Genomic DNA, 12,546 nt, shown 5'->3' with positions numbered 1-12,546 from the left:
TGTCATTTATCAGCCCAAGCCTGTCGGCTATCCAAGGCTTGCTAGTCATGGTCTGTTCCAGTTGCAAATTATGCCTTATATTGTGCAATCTTCAGCAAACATCCATCCCCACACCTTCCCTGCATGATAAATTGAGGTCATTGATGTATCACTTGGGCCTAGGACAGTAACCTGAAGAACTTCTGCTTTGCTGAAGCCCTGGGATGAAGATGATTGACATCCAATAACCAAAAACATCGTCCATGGCGGGGCGGGGGGGTATGGATGAGAAAGAGAGAGCACGAGAGAGAGAGAGAGACAGAGAGAGAGAGAGAGACAGACAGACACAGAGAGAGAGAGAGAGAGAGAGAGAGAGAGAGAGAGAGAGAGAGAGAGAGAGAGAGAGAGAGAGAAACAAACAAACAAACAAGTCACTCTCACCTCGTAAATGAATTTCAGCATTTTTGGACGAAGACTCTAATGAGGTCAGGAACCATGAGCCCTGTCAGATCCCAGCTAATGTCAGTGAACAGGTTATTCCATTGCTATCAACTTGCATTTGCAATGACAATGACTCCTCTTAACACTTTGCTGACGATGAGGAGTCAATCAACAGGGCAGTAACTGGCCAGGTCGGATTGCTTTATGTACACAGGCAGACCTGGGCAACTTTCCACACTGTTAGGTAGATGCCAGTGTTGTAGCTATAGCAAAACTAACTTGGCTAGGGACGAGGTTAGTTCTGGAGCACTGGTCTTTCGTACTCCTGTCACCAGATTGTTGTCAGGGCCAAATAGCCTATGTAGTATCCAGTATCTTGAGCTATTTCTTTGTATGACATGTAGAAATTCAAATTGACTGAGAACTAGCATCTAAGATGCACAGTGCCTTGGGAAAAAGCAGAAATGCTATGCAGTTGTGGTTACAGATGGATGCAAATACTTCAGCCAAGTCTTTTGCACTATGTTTGCCTCCTCCAACATCGAATTCCATAAGAACTGGTGGCCTTTAACCTGGAAGCAACATCAAAAGGAATTCAGAACATGAAAGCCATGTGACTGACAAACAGGAAAAGACCTGGAGACAGAAGGTGATCAACACATATAACAGAGCTCTGGGAGGCATGGTAAGTAAGCAAGCTAAAAAAGGTCAAAACCCAAGAGGATGTATGAACAGCTGAGCAACACTAGAGAGCTGGGAGTCAAGTAACCAAACACAGAACCAGACTGTTACTTGTCAGTCAATTGAAAAGAAACAATTCAGAGCTATCAGGGCTGTTGTGACCCAAAAGTCAGACAATTTAACAGTGTTGCTGATAATAGTTCCACCCATCCAGCTCAGGGTTGAAACTGAGTTGTATAAGACTCCAGAGTTACCCTATTTGGATTTTTAAGAAATGATCAATTTAGAAGTTTGTAAATGCATGATGCCAGTTATGCTTGTAGCTGTGAAACAAATCAGAAATTGCTGAAAACCCTCAGCAGGTCTGGCAGAATCTGTGGAAATAAAGCAGAGTCAATATTTCCTTCTTCAGAACTGACAGTAGCCAGGAAAAGGTGGGATACATGTGGGAGCAGGGAAGGAATAAACAACAAGTGGTGATGGAGCCCAAAGACAGCGAGACAAAATGAATAGTAGATAACAAAGTGTGGAGCTGGATGAACACAGCAAGCCAAGCAGCATCTCAGGAGCACAAAAGCTGACATTTCGGGCCTAGACCCTTCATCAGAGAGAGGGATGGGGAGAGGGAACTGGAATAAATAGGGAGAGAGGGGGAGGCGAACCGAAGATGGAGAGAAAACAAGATAGGTAGAGAGGAGAGTATAGGTGAGGAGGTAGGGAGGGGATAGGTCAGTCCAGGGAAGACGGACAGGTCAAAGAGGTGAGATGAGGTGGTAGGTAGGAAATGGAGGTGCGGCTTGAGGTGGGAGGAAGGGATGGGTGAGAGGGAGAACAGGTTAGGGAAGCATAGACAGGCTGGGCTGGTTTGGGATGCAGTGGGTGAAGGGGAGATTTTGAAGCTTGTGAAGTCCACATTGATACCATTGGGCTGCAGGGTTCCCAAGCGGAATATGAGTTGCTGTTCTTGCGACCTTCGGGTGGCATCACTGTGGCACTGCAGGAGGCCCATGATGGACATGTCGTCTGAGGAATGGGAGGGGGAGTTGAAATGGTTCGCGACTGGGAGGTGCAGCTGTTTGTTGCAAACCAAGCGGAGGTGTTCTGCAAAGCAATCCCCAAGCCTCTGCTTGGTTTCCCCAATGTAGAGGAAGCCACACCGGGTGCAATGGATACAATATACCACATTGGCAGATGTGCAGGTGAACATCTGCTTGATATGGAAGGTCATCTTGGGGCCTGGGATAGGGGCGAGGGAGGAAGTGTGGGGGCAAGAGTAGCACTTCCTGCGGTTGCAGGGGAAGGTGCCGGGTGTGGTGGGGTTGGAGGGGAGCGTGGAGCGGACAAGGGAGTCACTGAGAGAGTGGTCTCTCCGGAAGGCTTGGGGATCGCTTTGCAGAACACCTCCACTCGGTTCGCAACAAACAACTGCACCTCCCAGTCGCGAACCATTTCAACTCACCCTCCCATTCCTCAGACAACATGTCCATCATGGGCCTCCTGCAGTGCCACAATGATGCCACCCGAAGGTCGCAAGAACAGCAACTCATATTCCGCTTGGGAACTCTGCAGCCCAATGGTATCAATGTGGATTTCACCAGCTTCAAAATCTCCCCGTCCCCCACTGCATCACAAAACCAGCCCAGCTCGTCCCCTCCCCCCACTGCATCCCAAAACCAGCCCAGCCTGTCTCTGCTTCCCTAACATGTTCTTCCTCTCACCCATCCCTTCCTCCCACCTCCATTTCCTACCTACCACCTCAACCCGCCTCCTTGACCTGTCCATCTTCCCTGGACTGACCTATCCTCTCCCTACCTCCTCACCTATACTCTCCTCTCTACCTATCTTGTTTTCTCTCCATCTTCGGTCCACCTCCCCCTCTCTCCCTATTTATTCTAGTTCCCTCTCCCCATCCACCTCTCTGATGAAGGGTCTAGGCCCGAAACGTCAGCTTTTGTGCCCTGAAATGCTGCTTGGCCTGTTGTGTTCATCCAGCTCCACACTTTGTTATCTTGGATTGTCCAGCATCTGCGGTATTGATACAAAATGAATATTAGTTGGGCCGACAAAGGGATGCATAATGGTGAGATATGGAGAATGAAAAGTTAATAAAAAGGATAATTAGCAGGTGAAAATGGGTTGGCAGCAATAAAAGCAATCCATATGCTGACAGGACTAGAAATGTTGGGGTGGTAAATGATATAGGCCCCTAAAATGACTGAATTCAACATTAACTCCTGAAGCCTGCAGGGTTTGTAAGGATTAAAGTCAAATGTACCTTTTAATTTGAACTATCATTTGAGTATTTGTGTATGTTTAATGTGCATTAGTTCAGATCTTTGCTAATGTTACGACAAAAAAGAAGTTCTTGTTGGCACTTTCTTCATGGGAGGGTGGGGGGGGGGGCGCGGGGAAGAGAATTTGGTGAATTTGGTTTATGGCCCAAGGAGATTGTTACACTTAACAGCAGAAGTGCTCTATAACAGTACAAAACCCTGCTGGAGCAAAACTTGCAATTTATTTTTCCTTTTAAAACTGACAAAATATTATAATTTTACCTTTATAAAGCACTGAATTCCACAGGGACATCTCTGAATTAAACTAAAGTGCACTCCCCACCTACTGTAGGGAAGATATGATTAAACTTTAAAGGGTTCAGAAAGGATTTACAAGGATGTTGCTTTGATTAGAGGGTTTGAGTTTTAGGGAGAGGCTGTACAGGCTGGAGCTATTTTCCTTGGAGCTTTGTAGGCTGTGGGGTGCATTTATAGAGGTTTATGAAATCATGGGCAGCATGGATAAAAGTGAATAGCCAGAATTTTCTTCCCAGGGTAGGAGAGTCCAAAATTAGACAGTATTGGTTCAAGGTGAGACGGGACAGATTTGAAAAGGTACAGAGAGGCAAACTCTGATATAATTACATTATTTAAAGGGGATATGGATGGGTACATGAATGGAAAGGGTTTAGAGACATTTGGGCCAAATACTGGCACATGGGGCTAGATCAGTTTAGGATATCTGGTCGGCACAGACAAGTTGGATAGAAGGATCTGTTTCCATGCTGTACAACCCATGACTCTACGTCTGTGCTCGTTTTTTTGCGTTTTGAAGATGGAATCTTTCTTTCAATCTATAAGTTATTCAAAAAGTACCTTACTACATATGAATTAAACAGAGATAATGTGAAGATTATATAATTGAACTCTTTCCCATATCTCTCCCCAACCCTGATAAACATGCCTACAACCAAAATATTGTGTACAAAATATACATTCTCAGACTAATGCGCATCTTTAAAAAATAAAACAAAAAAGCAGTATGCTGTCTACATTACAGACCTGGAGAGATAGTCTAGTGTTGTATATTTCTTTCTTTCAAATACAACTATTGTAATGGCTTTCAGAATTTGTTGACCAAAGGCAGCCCAAGCCTAAATACAGCATTTTCCTTCAAATAAATCTTCTAGCTCTTCCACTAATGTTCTATCACAGACCTCCTTCAGAGCTTGAGTACTATCAAAAATCAAAATGGTGTAATCACAAAATCTCAGCAACAGAGGCAGTAGGAAGGGGAAAGAATAGAGGAAAATGGTGAGGTACAGCAACTGAGGCAAACAGAACTAAAACTCTAGGGCAGTAGTGCAGGATCAGGGTCTCAGTTAACTCAAGGCATCACTGAACGTATTCACAGCTAGACCATAGTTTCCACTTTTCGTGAAAAAATGTAAAGGTCTAGATCAAAAGATTTCTACTAGTAAGGACAACTAAAAATATGGTTGAGAAAAATCAACCTTTTTCTGCATAAGTGTATTTTAAAATCAAGACTGTTCACATTTCCTGCATGTTCAGTTCACAGACATTTCTGAATTCGCTCAGGATGTCTGCATTGCTGTCTGGGCAATTTTTAATCTAACTTGTGTTAAATAATTAAGAAATACATATGATTTGTGCCCACTTAAATGGGGCATGAAACAGTTAGTGACCTTTATGGACACTACTTAACTCCCTCCGTTACCAAACGCCTCCCAATGCATGTAATTATCTAAAACCTCACACTTCAGGATCTTACCTGCACCACTAGGTAACACAGCCGGACAACTCTTCGTCCACTAATGAAAATCTCTTTCTCCTCTCCATTGCTAGCATCCATGCCTTGGGCTCGGCCTTTTATGATTTTAGGTAAGTATCATTACTATGACTAGTATTTGTCCAAATTTTCTTCAATTCTTCCTTTCAAGTTCAAATACACCAGGTACTGTATTCCCCAACCCTACATTTCCACCGCACTAAAATTAAGATTCCTCATACAGCTGCTATTGGCATTACTCTGCTTTGCAATCCAACTGTTAAAATAAGCTAACCAACTATGAATATCTGATGTCCATTTATATTTTGCTTTTAAAGAATTGATGCAATGACAATTAGTACTTTTTCTTACCCTGATAAATTTTAATTCTGGAAGGGACCAAGGAGACAAGAAACCAGAATATCATATTCCCTGATTCCTCCTGAAGAAATGAGTGTGTTTTCTTCAGACTCATTCGGATTCTATAATGGAAACAGACAGGTCAAACAGCAGAAAGAGAGTTTGCAAGAGATTTTTGAAATATTATTGTAATCACTGCAAATGGAGCATAATGTTGGAAAACATGAAGCTGTTTATTTTGTAAGGGAGAACAAAAGAGCAGTAGCACTTAAATAAAGAAAAACTGCAGAAAGCTGTAATGGGACTTGGGGATACTCACGTATGAAACACAAAAAGCTAGCACACAGGTGCAGCAGATAATCAGGGAGGTAAATGAAATGTTGACTTTTATTTCAAGGAATTGGAGTACAACAGTAGGGACGGCCTTAGTGGCAATGGTACAAGGTGCTGGTGAGATCACATCTGGAGTAGAGAGAGCAGTTTTGAGGAATTTCATTGGAGACAGTTCAGAGAAGGTTCATTAGGATGATTCCTGGTATGGAGTGATTGTCTTACGAGAAAAGAATGAGAGGTGATCTTATTGAACCATAAAAGATTCTTCAAAGGCTCAACAGGGTAAATGCTGAGAGGATATTACTCATCACGGGAGTGCCTAAGAAGAGATGGCACTGTCTCAGAATAAGGGGGCATCAATTTAAGACTCAGATGAGGAGGAAAATTCTTCTCCAGCAGGGTTGAGTGTGAATAGAATTTCCTGCCACAGTTGTGGGGAGAGTCCTTGTGTATATTCAAGAATCTCTCTATCTCAGCCTTAAGTAGGAGAAATCAAGAGTCAAGGGGGAAAAATAGGAAGGTAGATGTAAGGAATATTGGATCAGCCACGATTACATCGAATAGTGCAGCAGACTTGAGGGGCTAAAAGGCCAACTGCTGTTCCCATTTCTTACTGTACGATTGCTTCACACTTTGCTAATTATCCACTCCTTTAGTGAAACAAATTCATCCAACTTTGCTTGATACAACTAATTTTTATCAAACACCCTTTAATGTAATTAACCGCCCAACACACTTCATTGGAAGGTTGGTAATCTGAACGATATCAAGTTAAATAAGGTAAAAATAGATCATATGATAAAATTTTTGGTCAAAGATAAAGAAAAGAAAGTAGGTAGGAAGACAGCGATCTGAGAAATAAATTCCAGAGCTTAGGGCACATGCATTAAAGGCACAGCCATCAGGATGCTCAAGAGGATAGAATTAAAATGAGTTCCAAGTATCTGACAGTCTGGACGTAAACATGGAATTCAGGGGAAAGCGTCATGCGGAGATATGGCGATAAAGGTTAAGAATTGTAAGGTCACAGCATTACTGTCCAGGGCTTAAAGTAATTCATTGAGCACAAGAAAGTTTCGTGAATGGAATGGCACAAAACAAGCCACAGGCAACAGGGTTTTGCATAGTTTCAAATTTCCAGGAAGAAGCATGTGGAAGACCAGAAAGTGGCGTATTTGAAAATTCAAACATGGAGATGCATATAGTGGTCTTAATGATGGTGCAATTATGACATGATAATGACAAACAGGTCACTTTAGTCTCTGATGGTTACCAGAGAGAGAGAGGAAGTAAATTAGCAGCTATCATTTGACAATCTGGTGCTTGGTAATGTGATGAAGAAATTATAATTCCTTCTAAGTGAGTAAGACAGAAGCTGGCATATCCATTGACACAACAACAGACAATTCTGATGAAAAGAAATTTTTCGGTTTCCCTTTCCCATGAGAAGCCACCCAGCCTGTTCAATATTTCCAGCATTTCATTTCTGCCTCAGATTTCCATCATACACAGTAATTTTTTTAAAACCTCAATTAGCATTGGCTCACAATCTGTAAAAATGCTTTTGTTTAAAATGAGTGTATTTATAATTGTGAATGATTCTGCTGTTTGCATCATAAATTTTTCAAGTTTTAGAGGCACATGTGGATTACAGTATGTGCTGTAATTTCCCCACAAGGGGAGGCAATGGCCTAGAGATATTATTTGTTCATCATAAGAATGAATTTTTTAAAAAAAACAGGCCACAAATACTGAAACCATGAAGCAATTGTTACTTTTTTTTCAGCAAAACGTGCACAGAAATGATCTGCTTCCATCCAAAGTGCTAACTATAAATATTTATATTTAATTCTAAATATTTATAAAAATAATACAGACACACACTCACTCACACACTTCCGCTGCCTTGTCCATCCAAGGCAATTCAGTCTGCTTGATCAGTAGCACATGTGCAAACATTCTTTCCTCCACCGCCACTCAGCAGTAGTGTGTACCATCTACAGGTGCACTGCAGAAATTCACCAAACCTCTTTAATCAGCATCTTCCAGACCTGACCATTACCACCACCACCATCTAGAAGGTTAAGAGTTGCAGATGCATAAGAAAACCATCATTTGCAAGTTCCCCTTCAAGCCACTCAGCACCCTGGCTTTGAAATATATATCACCGTCCCTGACACGTCACTAGATCAAAATCTTGGAATTTCCTCCCCAAAAGCATCGTGGGTCCTCTAAACAGATTGCACCAGTTTAAGACAGTAACCACCACTTTCTCAAAAGGCATGTAACATGGACTTTAAATACTGGCCCAGCCAGCAAACTCCATGTGAAAATTTTTTTAATAATTGTTTTGCCATGCATTGTGGATTTGTTGTTTATCCTGTTTATTTTCTGGTCTCCTCCAATTTTCTAACATTTACTGGGTTTTATTTCTTCAGATACTAATAGCCCTTAGTCCCGACCCAAAGTTGCCATTTTCAATGTGCAAGCAAAAATTCATTTCCACGGAATAGCCTGAAGAACAGTAATTGGGATTACAGTAAGAAAACTGTCAAATTCATTTAAAAAAAACTCAAAATTCAGCAGCATGGGAAGAGAGAATGCAGGAATTGAGTATTCTATTGAAAATTTTATTTGATTGACTTAATGGATATTTATGTAATGAATAGCACTAAAAACAAGATATGTATGTTAACAAGCACAAACACATTCCTGATAGTAAAACATGTGGTACGTTATGTTGAACATGATACAAATAGATATAATACATAAGTAACAACACATAAAAATTTGACCATTCACTTCATATCTTTTCATCTTGCAACAAATTTCAAAACCATCTCAACACAAAATAGCACTTCACAACTGTAAATTTACCAAATTTTACTTAACCACCGACAAAAATGCCAGCTGCAAAAGTGGTAGAAAATTTCTTCCATCGTGAATTGAAAGTTAAATCTAACTTTAAATGAACAGTAACGTCCAACGTACAACATAACACCAATCGTTTGAATAATCAGGTCCCTTATGCAGCAGTTTTATGGACATGGAAATGATGAATAAATTAAAACAAAATGAGAATTTATCACTTTATTCACTAAGAGTTTTTTTTTAAAAATGAAATGAAGCAGCATCCTTCCAGAGATTTTGGGAGATAGTTGTATTCCCTATATTCTTTCTTTCTTTCCAAAGGGTAAGAAAGGCATAAAAATCTGGCAACAAGCCTTCCTCACTTCCTCAAATAGAAATTAAAATATTAATTTAGCACATGACTGAGCAGGTATTATCATTTCCTTCCCTTCAATTCAAAACATCCTGTAAAAGAAAGTATTTTCATAGACAGTAACAGGAACTGTTTTTAAAAAGAAGCAATTAGTAGAGGAAATAATTATTGGAAAATGGCCTAAAATGAAGATCAGAGACAGTAGGAACTGCCAATGCTGGAGTCTGAGATAACAAGGTATAGAGCTGGATGAACACAGCAGGCCAGGCAGCATCAGAGCAGCAGGAAAGCCGATGTTTCAGGGTCCAGGCCCGAAACATTAGCTTTCCTGCTCCTCTGATGCTGCCTAGCCTGCTGTGTTCATCCAGCTCTGCACCTTCTTAAAATGAAGAGCAGTTCATTTATACAATATTTTAATACAGTACACCCATTTATAATTCATTTCTTCTTTTAGGAGCCCTCATTGGAATATAGACCTTAAAGTAAAAGTTACATTAAAAAAAAGTGTCACTCCCGCAGACAAAATAGTGAAAATGTAAAATTAAAGTTAGCACTATTTTCTCTGAGCTTTTAATTAGAAGCATGTACATTGTGTTTTATAATATTATCTCCAAAGAAATATAAAATTTCAGCTTGCAAACCTGACAAAGAGGGTGCATACTAATGGAAAAGCTGATTTAACAAACTACAAGCAAAACTCATGTATTTAACTGTACCAGTCACATCAGAATAAAAATCTATCATTGCTTATATATATAGCTTTGTTAATTGTTACTAATGCAAAAACAGTAGTTAATAGCCAGTATGACATTTTTGACATGTGACAACAGTCACAAAAGATCTAATAATATCAAAAGATTCCCATATTCAGCATGCAAATTAAACAAGTTAATCTATTCCCATTTTGTGAGCAATTTCTTCGACACCAAGGAAGTGAAAAAACAGCCACTACAGCTTTGAGAGAAAAACTGGTCTCTGCTACTTGAATACATAAGCTATTACTGATATCAATACCATCTATCACTTCTTTTAAAAAAAACTTGTATTATTGGTGAGGCTGGGAGAAACTACCACTCACAAACAGCAGCCAAGAACTTTCCATTCCTGTTATATAATGTAGCTAAAAACGTGTTATTGCCAACACAGTATATGCAATTGAATCCAAATGAATTTGACTGCACATTTGACAATGTATATTTGCTAGTCAGTGATCCAATTTGAGTTATGAAAGAGCAACCAACAAAAACAGATTAAACAGTACAAGAAATAATCATTAAAAGTTGTCATTCCTCAAGAGAAAATTGAAATATCTGGTAATGTCAATTCCTGGAAGAGTAAGATTCAAAAAAAAAGACTTTGCACCTGGCTAGCTACTAACTGTAATAGCAGAGTTTTCAAATGGTGCTGTGATTTTCCTGTCAAATTAATCTCTTAAGTCAACACTCATCGGTATGGCTACATTTTTTATTTTTTCAAAAGCTTCAGAACTATCAAGTCCAAAGGCACTTCACAGGAAGATTATAAACAAAACAAACATTGAGCCTCAGGGAGACACTGGATCAGATAGCCAGGACAGTAGTTTTGAGGAACATCAGAAAAGGAAGAAAACCAGATAGAGGGGCATAAAGAGAATTCTAGGACTTAGGGCCTATGTCTTTCAAGGCATGATCACTTATTGCACAGCAGTTAAAATCAAGACAATAATATTGCTAATAAAGACATTTTGTCAAAGCCTTTCATTCACAGTCACCAGAACAATTGGCAACATCAAGTCAAGGGGAAAATGAATACTTATACTGAATGAGACAGAAGTGTTGATTGCTTGGCAAATGGACACTAATTGGCAAAGGCACTGCCATAGAGAATGCACTAATAATGAATAATAATTAAACACCAGAACACATACTGCACATTTGCTAGTTTACTTCTCAGGATAATGCCAGAATCAGAGTCAAGCTGTCAAGTTTTGACACAACTCAATGACAAGGTCATTCAGAGAACTAGCTCAAACATGATTGTCTGAAAGGCTGTTTCTGCACATCTCTCATTCGATAAACGAATGTTTACTTATCAAACTCCTATATGTAAATCTTACCTTCCTTCCGTCCTACATCGGAACCGTGCTGACACTTCAGAAGCTACTTAATTATAAAGCACTTTGGGATGTTCTGGGGTGTTGACCGCTTCAATTATGAGACAGAGGAGGAGAATGCATTAGGAGATATGCAGCGTAAGTGTGGAACTAGGAACAAATGGTCTCAGCCACTTTTAAAATAGCAGCAAAAGTGAATGCCACCTCCCTCGACCTCTTCCAAGAAAATAAAGACGAGAATTTGCTTCTGTACTGCTCATGAACTACAGCTCACGATTGCACCATTTCTGCAACAAATGGTTCTGCTGCTCCTGTTGACAGGTTTCCTCCCACCAGCAGAGGCCTAATGCTTTCCTCCTGCGGCTGGAAACTGAGGGAGGGTGAAGGAGCTCATCCCTTCATCAAACGGATCTTCCATCGGGCCCAGCACCCTCAAACTCGCTCCCGTCAAAATAAACATCAATAATAATCCTCACCAAGACATCATCTCTTACCTGGGCCAGTCTTTTATCCCCTCACCCCTCCCTCGCCAAAACAGAAAGTCCGCCCGCCGGCACGTCTTTTCCCTTCACGCCGTCCACAAACATAACCGGTAACAGCAGACGATGCAGCAACCGTCCCGCTCAACGCCCACCTACTCCATCCAATACGCATGCGCCCGCCCCGGCCCCCTAGGGAAGAACCATGGGAGCTGTAGTCACCCTCTTCACACTTCGACCGGGCCCAGCATACATCAAACTACAACTCCCAGACATCTTCGCGCTCTCCCCTTCAAAGCAGCCTTTTGCGTTGTGGGGCAAAATGACAGGACGGGGCAAACATTAGCCATCACTCGAAGTCAGTCAGTTAGATTTTCCCATTGCTAACCCAGTTGCAGACAGTAAATAACAACTAAAACTGATATTGCAGATAAAACGAATTATCTCACTAAGAGAGTTTTCAGGTAGCATCATTCTTCATTCAGTAGCAAGCCGCATTGAAAAGATAACTCCATGTTTCTTCCATTAATTCTTTTTGATAACATTTAATGCATACAAATTTAACAACTCACACGCAGAAAAGATTAAAGGACAATATCAATAATTGTGTTAAATTGTTAAGAATTACATTGACAGAGAGCTACGATTCTTAGCTCAATATTCACTACACCTTTCAAATATAGCTAGCGTTACGAGCTTTCAGAGCTGTAAAAACAGTCCATAACATGGCACAGAAGACATGATCAAATTGTAACATAGTTAGATGATACCTTGATAGCTGATTCTAATTATCTTTTAAATTAAGCATAGAAACATAGAAGGTAGGAGTGGGAGCAAGCCATTCGGCCCTCGAGCCTGCTCCGCCATTCTTCACGATCATGGCTGATTGTCCAACT

The 12,546-nt window shown here is 40.6% G+C and overlaps 1 protein-coding gene across 10 annotated transcripts in view; it reads right to left on the bottom strand.

The window, feature by feature from the left end:
* Positions 1-11,799, bottom strand: part of LOC125453079 (inositol polyphosphate-4-phosphatase type I A) — a 159,691-nt gene extending 147,892 nt beyond the window's left edge. For 8 of the 10 annotated variants that reach the window (XM_048532169.2, XM_048532173.2, XM_048532172.2 and 5 more), the window contains exon 1: positions 11,666-11,799. The gene's annotated coding sequence lies outside the window, so the exon portion shown is untranslated. Of the gene's footprint in view, positions 1-420; positions 993-5,535; positions 5,646-11,665 lie in introns of all 10 variants that reach the window. The other 2 variants (XM_059646775.1, XM_048532164.1) reach the window with 2 other exon arrangements.
* Between the last annotated feature and the right edge of the window lie 747 nt (positions 11,800-12,546).

Source organism: Stegostoma tigrinum, chromosome 6 (genome assembly GCF_030684315.1).
Source record: "Stegostoma tigrinum isolate sSteTig4 chromosome 6, sSteTig4.hap1, whole genome shotgun sequence".
In the NCBI taxonomy this organism is placed as follows: Eukaryota; Metazoa; Chordata; class Chondrichthyes; order Orectolobiformes; family Stegostomatidae; genus Stegostoma; species Stegostoma tigrinum.
This window is presented reverse-complemented; position numbering and strand designations above follow the sequence as displayed.